The sequence below is a fragment of the Sturnus vulgaris genome, chromosome 14 (genome assembly GCF_052056855.1).
Source record: "Sturnus vulgaris isolate bStuVul1 chromosome 14, bStuVul1.hap1, whole genome shotgun sequence".
Lineage (NCBI taxonomy): Eukaryota > Metazoa > Chordata > Aves > Passeriformes > Sturnidae > Sturnus > Sturnus vulgaris.
This window is the reverse complement of record NC_142256.1, coordinates 17,011,163-17,025,298: the sequence shown is the minus strand read 5'-3', so window position 1 is coordinate 17,025,298 and position 14,136 is coordinate 17,011,163. Positions and strand designations below refer to the sequence as shown.

The window sequence follows — 14,136 nt, the reverse complement described above, 5'->3', positions numbered from 1 at the left end:
AAGCAACCTTGCTCGCCCCAGCACCATCCCGGGGCCTTGGCTTCGCTCCGGGTCTTCTCCACAACACCGGGCTAGCGCCGTCGCTTCTCGCCGTTCCCGTCCCGCCCGCAGCCCGCGGGGTCGAGCGCGGTCGTTCCCGCTGCGAGCCGGACCCGCCGCCCGCCACTTCCCTGCTCCGCGCTGGGCGGGAGCTCGTCCCCGGCAGCTCCCTGGGCCTGCCCGGGCCTTGCCCAGTGGTTTGGCGGTATTCTGGCCTCCTCCTCCGGAGCCCCTCGGCCTTTGGAGCCCTCCGGCCCCCGCCTGGATGCAGGGGAGGAGGCTGGGCTCGGGAGATAGGCTGATGCTGATCAGGAGAGGTGATTCACTCCTCAGCGCATGCTTCTCAGCTCCGCGTCACAAAAGCACCTGTTGAAGGAAAGCAAGAAACTGGCTGAATGTTTTTGTTGTCGTCTTCCTCTGTGATAAATTTTGCTTTTTGCTGTTCTAGAACATTCTCATTTGTGGATTTCTGAAGCTTATTTGAAAGCAAGTGCATGTGCACTGCCTGGCTCCCCTGCCCTGGCTGCACAGACCTCTCCTGATCCAGTGCTGCTGTTTGCCGAGTCCCTTAATGAAATTATTGTAGCATATGCCTTTATAGCATATAATATTTGGGGAAAAAATGAAATGTGAAACGTTTATGTTGGGGAAAAAAAAAGGAGTGATAGTACAAAATATTTCAGTGAGGATGTTCAGTAAATACAGATGGAGGTTACAGAGAGCATTGGTGTCAAGGAATGTTTTATAGAAAGTAAATGGAGAGTTGAAGTCCCTGATGGTGGTAAAAGATGATTGTTCCAGTAAGGATAGTGTTGGTCCTTGCTTGCTTACTCTTTACATCTTAGATTGTTGCACAAAAATAAGTATATGACCTGTGTTGTTATTTACTATTATAGACAATCTTGCAATTGTAGCATTGCCAATTTCAAGTGCAAAAACGAGCAAATAAAGCTGCAGATAGACCTTAGAAACGTACAGTTTTTTTCTTTAAGTTCTGCTTTTTGAATGTTGGGAATTTTTCATCTCAGACTAACTGTAATGATTAAAGACATGGATTATGTTTTTCCCTAAGATATGATTAAGATTTTCATGTCTCCTGTCTTTTCACCCAATTAAAAGACAGCAAAGTTCCACAGTCTCTGACAAGATGACGGGTTTCATGTTTTATTTCTTTTGCTCTTTGTGCATGGATACAGTTTTTATTCTAATACAGTTCTACAGAAGCCTTAAATATTTTCTCATAAAAGTTATTTTGGAAACTATTTAATGCATTTTTAACATAGCTGTCATTTCTTTATAATTACCAGTTCCCCCTTCATTGTTGTCTTAAATTATAGAATTCTATAAACTTGAAACGCACAATTTCAGCAGAGTTCAGTAGATGACACCTTCTCCTAATGCAAGGGTGATGCTTCAGCCCTTTTATAAAACTAGAGAAACCACTTCCAAACAAACTATTAAGGCAAGGCTTTGCGTACAGAAATACGCCAGGTGATGTTACAATGGTGCAGCCTATTACACTGTTGTAAATGAAGTTAGTACTCAGATATCAAACAGTAACCTGAACCAAGTAAACATGCAAAATATACTGAAGTTAATGTTAGAGTGAGGTAGTTAACATGACAAATGAATGAGTGCTCTTTTATAAGAAAATCCTTCTGAGTAAGGCATTACTTAAACTAAAAAAGAGTTGGAATTAATCATTAAGGGAAATTTCGTTGTATACTCTAATAAGCATATGGTCACTGTGCTTCAGGACATTTATTTTCTCAGGAGAGAAGGAAGTTGAACGGAAGGAGGAAAGCAATTTCCTGGGAAACAGAATGTATAGTTCCATTGTGTTTGTTCACAGATTGGATTCTTATTTGGATGGTGCAAGTTCTTCAACCTTGTTTTGGAAGTCCTATCTCAAAAGCTGTCCACACTTTAATTTTACTACCTTCTGGAGCAGCTGCAGAGTGACTGCTTTGATGTTAATCTTTCTTCCAAAGTCTCTTCCTCTCCTCCCTGTAACTTGGGTTGCTACCCTTTGCGTTTCCATTTGGAATAGGCTAGCTGTATGGAAAGGAAGGCTTAAGAAAGGTGTTTTTTTTTTTCCTCTACTGGTAGAGTGATGTTTGCAGTGAATAGGGGTTATTAGTACTTTGCTGTTGTTTCATTGTTTTTTTTGGTCGGGAGTGGGGGAGGGAAATTAGGATTGCCTATAATCTGCCGACACTGTTTCTTCAAAATGTTGAACTCTGTAGGTAGGCACATGCAAACAAACGCTGAGTGCAGCACTGGTTATTCCTTCTGTGGCCACTCACTCAGGGTAACCTGTGTTGCACTGCAAGTAAGGCACACATTGACATGTGTGTGACAGGTTTCTCCTATGACCTGTAGTGCTTGTGGAGCCTGACAGCACCAATACTCAGACTTCTCTGCGGTCTGAGTGGTGCATGGGGAGGACCTTGCCTTAATCCTGGACATGCTGGAGCTGTGAGTTGGTTTTTCTTGTTTTATATGGACATGAGCTAGAAGACACTGTTTGGAAAAAGATTTGGCCAGTGGCCAGCATTGTCTAGGAGCTGTGGTTTCAGTTTCCTTCTCTGCAGAAAGTACCTAGTATGATCTGCATAGGAATCAATAAAAATGGTTGGGCAGAATGTAAATAAACTACAGTAGCTCTGCTTTCCCTACCCCACTTCTTATCAGGCCTATCAGTTCTTACCTAGCACTGCATATGAAGTGCATTCATAATCAAGATATAGCTTCGATTGTGTGCCAGGTGTTCATAACATTATTTACCTGACCAAGTGTGTGAGACCTAGGTTAGGAATGAGTGGTGGAGTTGGAAATTCCTCATGCTGTTGTTATTGCCCTAGATAGGGAGCCTGTCTCCTCTCCACATTGCTGTCTTGCTACAGCCCAGAGTAGCTTCTGAGTCAGGACTGACCCAGGGCTGGGATCAGCTTCTTTTTTACTGTGAGGATGATGATATGTTGGCACAGGTTATCCAGGAGGGCTGTGAATGTCCCAACCCTGGCAATGTCCAAAGCCAGGTTGGATAAGGCCTTGAGCCTGCACAGCTTCATTGCAAGGAGTGTGTGAGTGTGAGGCTTGATGGTACAGTTGTCTGGAGAGTTATTTAAGATGATCCCAAATATAGCAGAAGACTCAAAGGCAAATTGAACAATTTTTTAGTAAGGAAATAAATAGCAGAGGCAGTGTTGGGAAATGGAGGAGCAGAACACGCAAGGAAAGATGACTGTGGGCATGGGAGGAGTAGGAAGTGTTTTCCTTCAGCCAACATGTTGCCAGATTGTCAGTTTGTATAATGGATGATTTTTCAAGTTTGAATGCATAAGTTGCTTATGGATGTGATGTGAGGTTGGAGCAAATGCTACAGCTTCAAAAAGTCATTGTGCAGTTTTACTTGCTTTACATTTGGAGTAACAGCTGTGTAACGTGAAGGATGCGGAAAATTGTTTTCCTTTTTTTTTGCTTCAGAGAACTAAGCACTTGGACTTGCCCCTGAAATCAAAAGGTACTTTCCACCTCAGTAAAGTGGTTTTAAGGAATCCTAGAGATTGAGAAATTATTATTTTTTTTTTAATTCATTTTTGCATGGGTTTTATAGTACAGTTAATACTAAACCAAGTTGTATGTCTGGGAATTCACCAAGCTTCAAGGTGAGATATCTTTATCTCCAAGGCAGAGATAAGTGATCCACCAATTATCACAGAATTAAGAGTCTCGGATTTAAAGTGATCCAAAGTGGATCCTTAGTTATCACTTTAAATCTGAGACTGTTAAATCTGTTATGCTTGAATACCACTGTTATTCATCAAGGACTAAATTAATGTACTAGGATTTCTAGGATTTCCTTCAATGCATATTGGTGTGACTATTGATTCCCTATAGTAAGTTACTGCTTCATCAGTAGAGCATCTTTTTTTTTAAAGGATACTTGTAACTTTCCTTTTAGGCTAACAGGTTTATATTTATTTTAAAATTCTTCCTATAAACTCATTGGCCTGGCAATGGCAGCTGTTAAATGTCAGAACTCAGAGCAGAAGACCTGTATGCATGTCTGTTTTACTTTAAGCTGTAATGATGCTCATTGCATGATTTTTGCTTGTCACTTTTGTTAGTGTACAGGGAATATGCCCTTATTTCCAAACCCTGATGTTTGCTGTATAGCACAGGTGTATAATGGCAGTTAGTATATTAATATATGTGTCAATTTAAAAAATAATCTAGGTATGCTTGGAAGACTGTGAAATTAGAAACAAGTTAACATGGCAAGGACAGACTTAAAATAGCACATTACACCCCAGTACTTTTTCTCTTACAGCTTGTACTAGTTAAGAGATGTTTAAATGATCGTTTTAATAACACTGAAGTGGTATTCTGTTCTAACTCTTCTTACAACAGAAGATAAGATTGTAAGTGAGCAATACCAAGACAGTTACAGAAATGTTCAAGATGATTTTAAAAAATTTAAATTTATAATAAATGAGTGCTTTATTTCAAAAATATGTGTTAATGACACATTTACCCTACCCCCTTCCTTTGTTGTAGTATAAGCTTGGCCAACATGTGACAGTTTTGACATTAAGCTAATGGTTATGTTTGGCAGAAGTACTCTTAGAGCTGTACAGCAGACCTAGTTTTTATTTTGGTTTTTTCAAGCTATTTTACAAGACAGTGCAACCCATTTCATTTAATACAGTGTACTCTGATTTTTGCACCACTTGGCAATGTGTTTCACCCAACTGCATAACATTTTCAATTTAAATTGTGCTTAATAATGGTGACATATTCTAGGAGACAGAGAAGTAGATTGAAGAGACATGAAAGGATGGCGCTTTTAAAAACTGGTTTTGGCACATTATAAGCTACAAGAGGTGCATCCTGCATTACACCTTCACTGAGGTTTTCCTCTGTATGTGCAGTGGCTCCATTTCAGCTGTTCAATATCCAGTTTATACAGCTACTTGTTTGGGTGCTTGCTGTGTAACTTCAGAGAAGTAAGTGGAGTGTCAGTATGCCTTTACTAAGGTTCTTACTGACTGCTGCATGGCAGTCTGTGAGTGTGTTGTGGGTGCAAGACTGTGCTCTGGTGCTGTCAGCAGTGTCCACTACACACCCATATGTGGTTTGACATCACTGGGGTTGGGGTTATTGGGGACCAAGAGCTTGAACACTAATTTCTATGCTGGAATTTTTGACCTTTAAACATCATGACTCAAAAAAAAAGTAAAGCATCCACATGGTGCTGCTTATTTCATGAAGTATTTCCTCCCATCCCCAAATAGTTGTGTCTTCAACAATGTCTCTGCTCACCTTGGCACTGCTGTAATTTATACATCCCTCATTCCACCTCCTCAGCTCGTTATCAGAGTAGCCTCTGAAATAGCTGGGTAACTGCCCTTCTTGGTAAGTGACCCTTAAGCTTTCTTAAAAGTCTTACTTGGTCCTGCTCACAGAAAAAAATGGGCATAGAGAGGAAGTGAATAAATTATAATACTGAATGTGTAATACCACAAAGAGAAAATTCTTTTCTGTGTTAGTAGTTTATAAACATGATTATTTGGTATTCCCCAGTTCAGGTTCTTGGAAAAGAAATATAAAGCAAATAACTGATTTCTTCAGAGCACCTGTATGCCCTAAAGCACTTCTTTCAAAGCTGCCTGAAAATCTTTGTTGCATAGCACAGTAAGAACAGCCTTAACACTTGTGTTAGGTTTGCTTTAAGAGTCTCTTAGTGCAAGTGAATTTTTACTATCCTTCAGTGCACAGATGCTTTTGCAGACATATCAGCAGAGCAGTGTTTCTATCTGATAGCTTTTCCTGTGATTGTTTTCCAACTTATCCGTGTCCTGCTGTGGCACCTAAAGGCCCCCAGCTACAAACCGTTAGACTCTATGCCCAGTGCAGGCAGCTCTCACCATGAGCCTGGTACTGGAGAAGCCTGATGTCCTTCATTACATCATCTCTCTGTTCTCCACAACACACACTGGGCACACCAGCTGATTCTTGTGCTTGAGTTTTTTTATAGGAGGTGTTCTCCTCTAACATAAGAGCTGTCCTCTGTGGTTCAGGATAAAATGTACTGATTAGCCTGAAAAAAAGTGAATCTTCTGCTGGTCTTTTAAAGACTAAGCTAAAGGTATGAAGTGTTTATGGAAACTGAGCAGCTAAGTTGCCCATTCTATATCAAACTTACTCAGCTCAATATCAAGTCTCCTATACCACAGTGTTTGCTAAAATAAGAACTTTCTCAAAATAAATACATTTTTGTGTTCATATAGTGATTGGTTATCTGGCAACAAGTCTTGATTGGAGATGTTATAATTTACAAAATAGTAATTTATTTATTAGGTCTGTTTCTGTGCACTAAAGCCACTGTACAACTTGAACCAAAAAGTACAGTAAGGATGTATTTAGAGAAACAGTAGATTATAAATAATGATTAGCATCAGTTCCTCACATGCAGTGGAATACAAAGAGCACTCACTACTCCTAACTTGTCAAGTTAGGCAGGTACTACAAAGTGTTTGCTCTAACTTTGCCCTGTGTTGTAGTTCACCATTTTATTGCACATATTTATGGCAGGTAGCACATACAACAGAATGAGTCTTTGCATATTTAAATGTGCACCAGTGTCCTGTTGAGTGGGTAGGGCTATAGCAAGCTAGTAAGAACACAAGGAGCATGTGTTGTCCTTGCTGGTAATAGGATGCAAGTGTCTTTCTGAAAAAAAAAAAAAAAAATGGACATACTGATATAACTGGTCAGGTTTACTGAAACACTTCACCGTGTCTAAGTGATCCATCAGGTACTTTGTTGTTTCCTCCCCAGCAGTCATACATGCAGTAGTTCTGGAAAAGATCACATTAAGTTCAGTTTATCTAAAACACTTGATAAGTAGAATACACAATGGGTCATTCTCCCATTTGTCTTGGTAGCTAGAGGAGTTGAGCAGCCTATGAAATGTTCACTGTTTCAAATGTCCCAGTTCAGTCTGAGGAGCTGTATCACAGCACGCTGAGTGGCTCACAGCAAAATCTCAAGAATTTATGAATGAGGGCATTCGTCTCATAGCTTAAGCTGACAACTTGGCAGCCAAATACCATACAGTCACTTTGGATTAGGAAAATTACTAACTCCTGACCTTCCACAAATAAAAAATTATGCCTGTGAAAGTATTTTGGAGTCTATAAAATTAATCTGCAATAAAATTTTTAAAGTGGCTAGGTATAGGAGGTTGGGCCTGGTTTTTTGGCTTTCAGTAAAGATGAAAGTAGGTTATATATCACGGTACAGCTTCTGGTTGCTTTTTTTTTTTCCCCCTAGTACGCTTCTGTGGATGCACTAAGCTTGTAAAGGCTGCAAGTCTGGGCAGCCTCTCACTCTTGCTCCTGGTAAAAGGAGAGGACAGGCTGGGGCAGCAACAAATAGGTAGATGTAACAAATAGGTAAATGCAACCAAAGGTTGTGTGACCAGGCGCTTGCAAACTCTGCAGCCCAGGGGCATAGCCAGTGCACCCCAGGTGGGACCATCTCAGTTCAGAACTGCATTCAGTTACCCGCCATGAGCCCAAACTTGAAGACTCAAGGAGCTAACCCCCCTGTTGCACTGTTCACTTCTCATTTGGAGTCTCCCTTACGCTGAGGTAATTTTTATGCCAATTCAGCAAAGTAATTTGCTGATGTTGTGTTGTATCCTAAAAATTGCTTTGAGTACTCTCTTAACTTTTCTAACATCTTTTCTATTCCTAGTATGGCGCTTCTTGTTCTGGTTTTCTTACACAATGAAAATGCATGTACTGAAAGAACTACAGTACTGTATAGATAAAGGGTAGTTTTCAACAGTATTTTCTATAGCTTTGAATGTTATGTAAAAGAGTAAGCAGTTAGTGGTAATGTCAACTAAGAGTGAAGTGATACAAAAATATAAAGAAAAATTTAAAAGAAGAGATCTTGGTTTGTGGTGTCTGTGATCTTTTTGCACTAGGTATAGAAGTAGGAAGGATGGAGTAGTTTCTATCTGCTCATAGTAGCCCATTAGTTCATCGTTCCGCATATTACTTTCCATGAAGGCAGTTGTGCGTACTGTTGAGTCATACTGTATATTTACACAGGATAAATTGATACTGAACTTGATAGCCTCGGCTTTGTCTTTGTTTGATAGTTGCGTTTTAATTTTAATTATGAAAATGGATTATCTGTTTATTTCATAAGCGTGCAAATACTTCTGCATTTTTATGAGCTCCTCTGTTTGAACAAGTTAGTCAAAAGTGCTTTCCTTCTGAAATGTATTGCCACAGGCAAGAGGCACAATTAGAAAGTGAAACTAAGCTTGCTGTGCTTAAGTAAAAAGCAGGGTGAGAATGTGAGGGCAGGAATAGGGTTCAGAGCAAGGTTATGCCTTAGAAAACTATGCAGAGCACCCTCCTTGTATGAGTGTGCTGCGTTTTTCCATTCTGGGATTGCCAGTTCTCCATCTGGCTGGTCTTTCACTCCTGTTTTTCTTTCATGTCTTTCAATAACAGTACCTATGCATGGTGTTTTATGGCTCTATGAACTCTACAAGGAGGAGAGATGATGAACATCTGGCAGTTTCTCTCTGACATAACTGAAGGAAAAACCCTCATGCCAGCCTTGAATGAGTCCAGGCTATTTGCACGCTCAAAGGTGTTTTGATGAATGATAATCACATAGACTTATTTCTGACTGTTATGTGTAAGACTCTATCCTTATCATATTACCACACTAGCTGTTTTCCCACCTTTCTGGGTCTGTGTCCAGACGTTGGATGAAAAGGTAAAGGGAGGTTGTGTTATTCCCTGAAAGGCAATGGTGGATAAGGTTTCTGTTGTCTAAGTTGATTCACTGGTGTTCCTCAGACAGAACAAATAGTTTGAGAAATTTGTTACATATTACCTCTTAGCTTTTAGTTTTGTTAATTAATTAATGACAATTAATTAAATTAGCTGATTAATTTAATTAATTAAATTTAATTAATTAAAATGAGATTTGCATTTGTAACTTGCATAGCATTAAGTAGATTTATCTTTCAGAAAGGTAAGCTTTGAATATTGGGTTGCTGAAGCTTTACTGTTGAGGCTGTTAAAAGCAATCTGATGCCAGATTTAACCATGAGTACACATGAAAACTTTGTCTGGCATGTTTTTGGCAGCATGTTATATCATTCAAACTCCTGAAGATTCTCAAAACATAAATCTGAGGTGAAAACTGCAAATGATAATGTAATGAGTTTCTAGTGGTATCCCCTGACCTACACCTCATTCCATATTTACAAGGAGGAGGTAGTGTTTGCCAGTTGTACAAATGGCATTGACAACCAACAGCTGACAAAGGTCTTTTTACCAAGCCAGGAAAAGTTTGGGTTGAGTGGTCTATCCAGTTATGTTTGTAACTTAAGAGGGCCTAGAACTTCCACTATTTAATGTTTCTTTTCTAGATTTTTTGTGAGTTTATCAACCTGCTTACCTAGAAACATTTGAATTGCAGTTGTGTTCAAGGTAAAGTGACTTGTTTTTTGTGTCTGCTAGTGAGCAGCAAGATTGACAATAACTAGAATGGGCATTTAAATAACCCTTACTCAAAACTTCAGCAGAGAACTTTGTCCTCCCATCACTGTAAGGATCAATCTCATAGACTTGAAGTGGGGACTGTGTATTTTTAAGTTGAATTGGAAATATTTTCTCACAATGTTAGCTTTTTGAGTATCATTGTATTTGTTAATAAACTAAATTACTAATTGTTTATTATTACTAACCATGAATTGTTGTGATGCACAGTGTCATGCTAAGGATTCTTCAGTCCCTTTTTCAGAACAAAAAGTTCCTAAAAATAAGTGGAAGGAATGGTCAGCAGCATCAGTTTCCTCTTGAGACTTCCTTCAGAATTTGTCTGAGACCACTTTACTGTGTGTTTAGTCTAGTGCTGCAGTTTTTCTTCTGCAGTTGCTACTGTGACTGCTGCTTTATTCATATTCAGAATTATCCAGTTAGCTAAATGAATAAAAGTCATGCCATTGAAGCTATATACTTTGCTGAAAATGTCACACTGTCAGGATTTGAACAAATTTCTTTCAGGAAGCTTTGTGGCTGTGTTAGCACCCAGCTGTCCTGTGCTAATGTGTTCTGCTGAGGGTAAGACATGTACACAGGTGTGACCATGATAATGTGGTTACAAAGCTCCTTGGCCAGAGCCAGCACCAGCTTGGGCCTGGAGCATGTGATCCTCTGACCCCTCTGCTGCTTTGCAAAAGGTACTTGGATATTTTGGAGTAAGAACATCAAATGCTTCTGCCTTTGCAACTGTACACCATAAACACTTTCATGTCAGTGCAATAAATGTGCCTGCACATTTATTGGGGTGTGGTAAAGTTCAAAACTTTGTTGTTTAAAACTGTTTCAGAGGTATTTTTTTTCCTGCATATTTTTTTAAGACATCTTGAAGAACTGTGCCAATTTCTGCTGTGTTCTCCTTAGTATAAATGATTATGTTCAGAGTACTTTTGAACAAACTATTGTTGAGAGCTTTTAAATCTAAAAACTTGAATGTTCACTTTGCCTTGTAGGGGAAAATGTTTGGTCACCTTACTTCCTCTTTGAAGTGCAGATAAAAATCAAAGAACTGTTATGATACAGTAAGGAAGTAAATGCCAGAAAATGGCAGAAAAGGCCAGATAATGTTATTTATTAACAGGAATGTACCCTAAAGGTATCTCTCTCTACCATACAGCACATGAAGGGAGCAGAAAGCAAGTTCACTCACATGAAGTTTAGTCAGTCAGCAAAAAGTTGCAGGATGTAGTACTGTCTTATCTAAGTTATGACTTGGGAATTCCACATATGGATCTAGAGATGATGAATGCTTAAAAATGAATCTAGGTATGTTTAGCTAGAAAGTAATGGGGTAGGTTCAACATGAACCAAGCAATAGGCTGTGCTAAAGTTTTGCATTAAGACTATAATAAAATTCAGTTCCTTAAACATGCAAAAAACATCGTCACTTTTTCACTGGAAGATACTGTGAATCTGTTCAAAAGATTAAACGGTGCTTGCTCCCAAAGCTCATAGTGTTTATTGACCCTCAAAGCATTTTTATTACACAATGAAAATTAAAAATAGAGATGACTCATGCTTGAAATCTCAGGGGCTATAATCCCCAATGACCATGGGTGGGGGCAACTTTCTTAAAACTTGTATTTTTTTAACTGCAAGGAGAGAATTTCTTTAAAATTCAAATAAGAAAGCCTATTTTCTTTCTTTTTTTTTTTCTTAGTCAAAAAAGGGAGACATTTGCATTTGAATGTGAGCTCCTAAGAGAAAAAGGAAGGTGTATTTTCCAGCTCTAGTGATCTTCTTGTTGACGTCCCCACAGAATTTTGAAAAACCTATACAAACCTTAGAAAAATCTCTCCCAGCCTACAGTATGCATTTTGGTAGACAAAAGACTACTGGTGCAGTACACAGGAGGAACATTTACTCTCCCCTCTTCTGTTTTTTAAGCATGTAATTAATTTCACTTCCTAACTCACAACCCATGTCTGAAAGGAAAACACCCTAATGTGAATGATGAGATGGAGTTTTTGAAAAGCAAGGAAGGTTAATGTAAAGTCAATGCCAGCATTTCTTGCCAAAATGAAAGCTGAAGAGCAAGTCAGGTTCCCAGAAGGAATAGAGAATTATATTTAGAGCTGGGACAAGTATAAGTACATTTTCTGTGAATCAAATTCTGAAAAACGCTTATCTGGGAGATTATTTTCTCCATCTTTATTTGCAAAACAAAAAGCACCTGCCATCCTAATTTCCTTACATTGTCAAAGGCTGTTGTTGAAATGATCATCGGAAGCATAAGAGGGGGCGATGAGCACCCTGATTCTTAAACAGTGAGTTTAAGAATTCTCAAACAAAGCATTTGTCAATGCTTATGTTTCTAGTGCTGACAATATCTGAAAATAGATAAAAAAGAATGTCACCAGGACCAGCGAAGCACCTAGCAATTAGAAACAAAAAATAAGTTAGAAAGTATTAATGCAACTTTTATCTCCAATATCCAGTAATATGCCAGAAACAGGAATATTACATCTGGGTTTGAAGACTGTCAAGCACTGTGATGCCCAAAAAAAAACCCCATAGACCAGTGTCTGTAGAATAGATATTTGTTTATTGTGGTGCTGGAGGTGAGGGGGATTTCTACTCCTTTGTCAAGTGCTGTGGTATATCTATACAGTAAGTATTGCTTAGTGTTACTATGTCACTATAACATCATCACACATGTGCTGGAACTAATTTACATAGTATGATCTCATGATTTTTAGATAGTGCTTTTGAACTGCGCTTGTGCCTCCCCAGTTCAGGGGTTGCTGGGGGTCTTAGATGAAGGCTTCCAAGGTTGTCTTCGCATCTGAGCCTTTCAACTTTGTCTTTGGAGCATGTGCAGTTACAGTGTTCCTTGGTCTGTCTCATCTTAACTGGCCTAAATTCTTTGTTTTGTGGCTAATTGGCTTTATTTTTCATTAGTACTATACTTAGTTTCTCCAAAGCTATCCACCTGGTGAGTTTTTTCTTCTTTTTTTGTCTATTCAGCACTGAGCAACTAGTTAACCATATACTAGCCACTACATTGTATAGAAAGTTATTTATATCAAGTAATATAAGTATAAAAGTTATGATTCAGGTTGTATAGGTATAAAAAGCTATGATTGTGGTTATATTGATATCAGGTTATATAGATATATAAAAAAAGTCAGGATTTAGGTTATATTGATACCAGGTTTTATAGATATATCAGGTTATATGGATATCTTATAACTCAAGCTATATAACCACCTTGTAACTCTGACCTAAGTTACATAGGCACCAACTGTAAGTTGGTTAAATAAATTATTTGCTTTTATTGTGCCCTGAAAATGCAGGGGAAGATGTGGCAAATAGGGCTTTACATCTTGAAGATCAAATCAATTTGAGACTTATACACTGTATAATTCAGCAGTCTTAGGAGAGGCCTCTCTTTTTGTGAAGCAGTTTGCTACCAAGAGTTTGCTTCCAAGAAAGAATTGGAAAGTTAAAGCGGTAACTTAAATCTCACTATTTGAATCATCAGAGCCATGCAAGTCACAACCTTTCCACTGTGAAATGGTTGTGTGGCTAAACACAGAACTAGCCAGTCTGTCCACTGTATATTCTGCGTGGGAGGGAAGACTATCAGCTCTTATTTGGCTGTTTACAGAGCTTTTGCTGAAGTCTTCTATGGCCACACGTCCTCTGAAATTTGTCCTTGTTTGTACTGCTTGTCTTTTCGTGTCCTTGTTTAAAAAAGTTGAGTGGAAATGGTACATTCATCTCTGCTTTGGAACAGCAGAGTAACACTGGTCATATTGCCTGATGATATGGGGTATATGTTGGGGGATTAGACTGAAATACTTCGTTATTAGTATAGAATATGCATTTTCTTTTTTTTTTTCCCATTTAGTCCAAGTATATTTTGTAGATGTTGGTAATAACAGTATTTTTCAGTTGCACATTTTCTCTTTTTCCATCTACTTCTGGAACACCCTCTGTCCAAGCTACCAGGTTTTAGCCTAGTCATTAATTAAAATGCCAGTGAAACAGAAAGATGCCTCTCACTTTCCGTATCACAAAAAAAGATACTGAAGCAGCTGTGTTTGTCATCACTCACAGTGAGTGCATTCACAGTGCTGTGTGTAACTCAGATTGACCTGGTGATTTTCTGCCCTGCGCTTGTGAGACCCAGCCTGGACTATCACACAGTTCTGGGGTGTCCAACATAAGAAGGATATGGAGCTGTTGGAGCAAGTCCAGAGGAGGCCATGGAGTGCTAAGAGGATGACTGGAGCACCTCCTTTATGGAGACAGCCCAGGAGAGTTGGGGCTGTTCAGTTGGGAGAAGAGAAGATTGTGTGGAGACCTCACAGCCCCTTCCAGTACCTGAAAGGGGCTTTCAGGGGAGCCAGAGCTCCTCATCATGAGGAACTGTAGTGACAGGATAAGGAGGAATGGGTGCAAATTGAAAGAGGGAAAGATTAGTTTAGGTAATAGGAAGAATTTTTCT

At 39.1% G+C, this 14,136-nt stretch overlaps 1 protein-coding gene across 2 annotated transcripts in view; it reads left to right on the top strand.

Annotated features, from left to right (window-relative positions):
* The window catches only part of ACSL4 (acyl-CoA synthetase long chain family member 4), a 38,958-nt gene that overhangs the window by 576 nt on the left and 24,246 nt on the right, over positions 1-14,136 (top strand). The gene's annotated exons all lie outside the window — the stretch shown is intronic.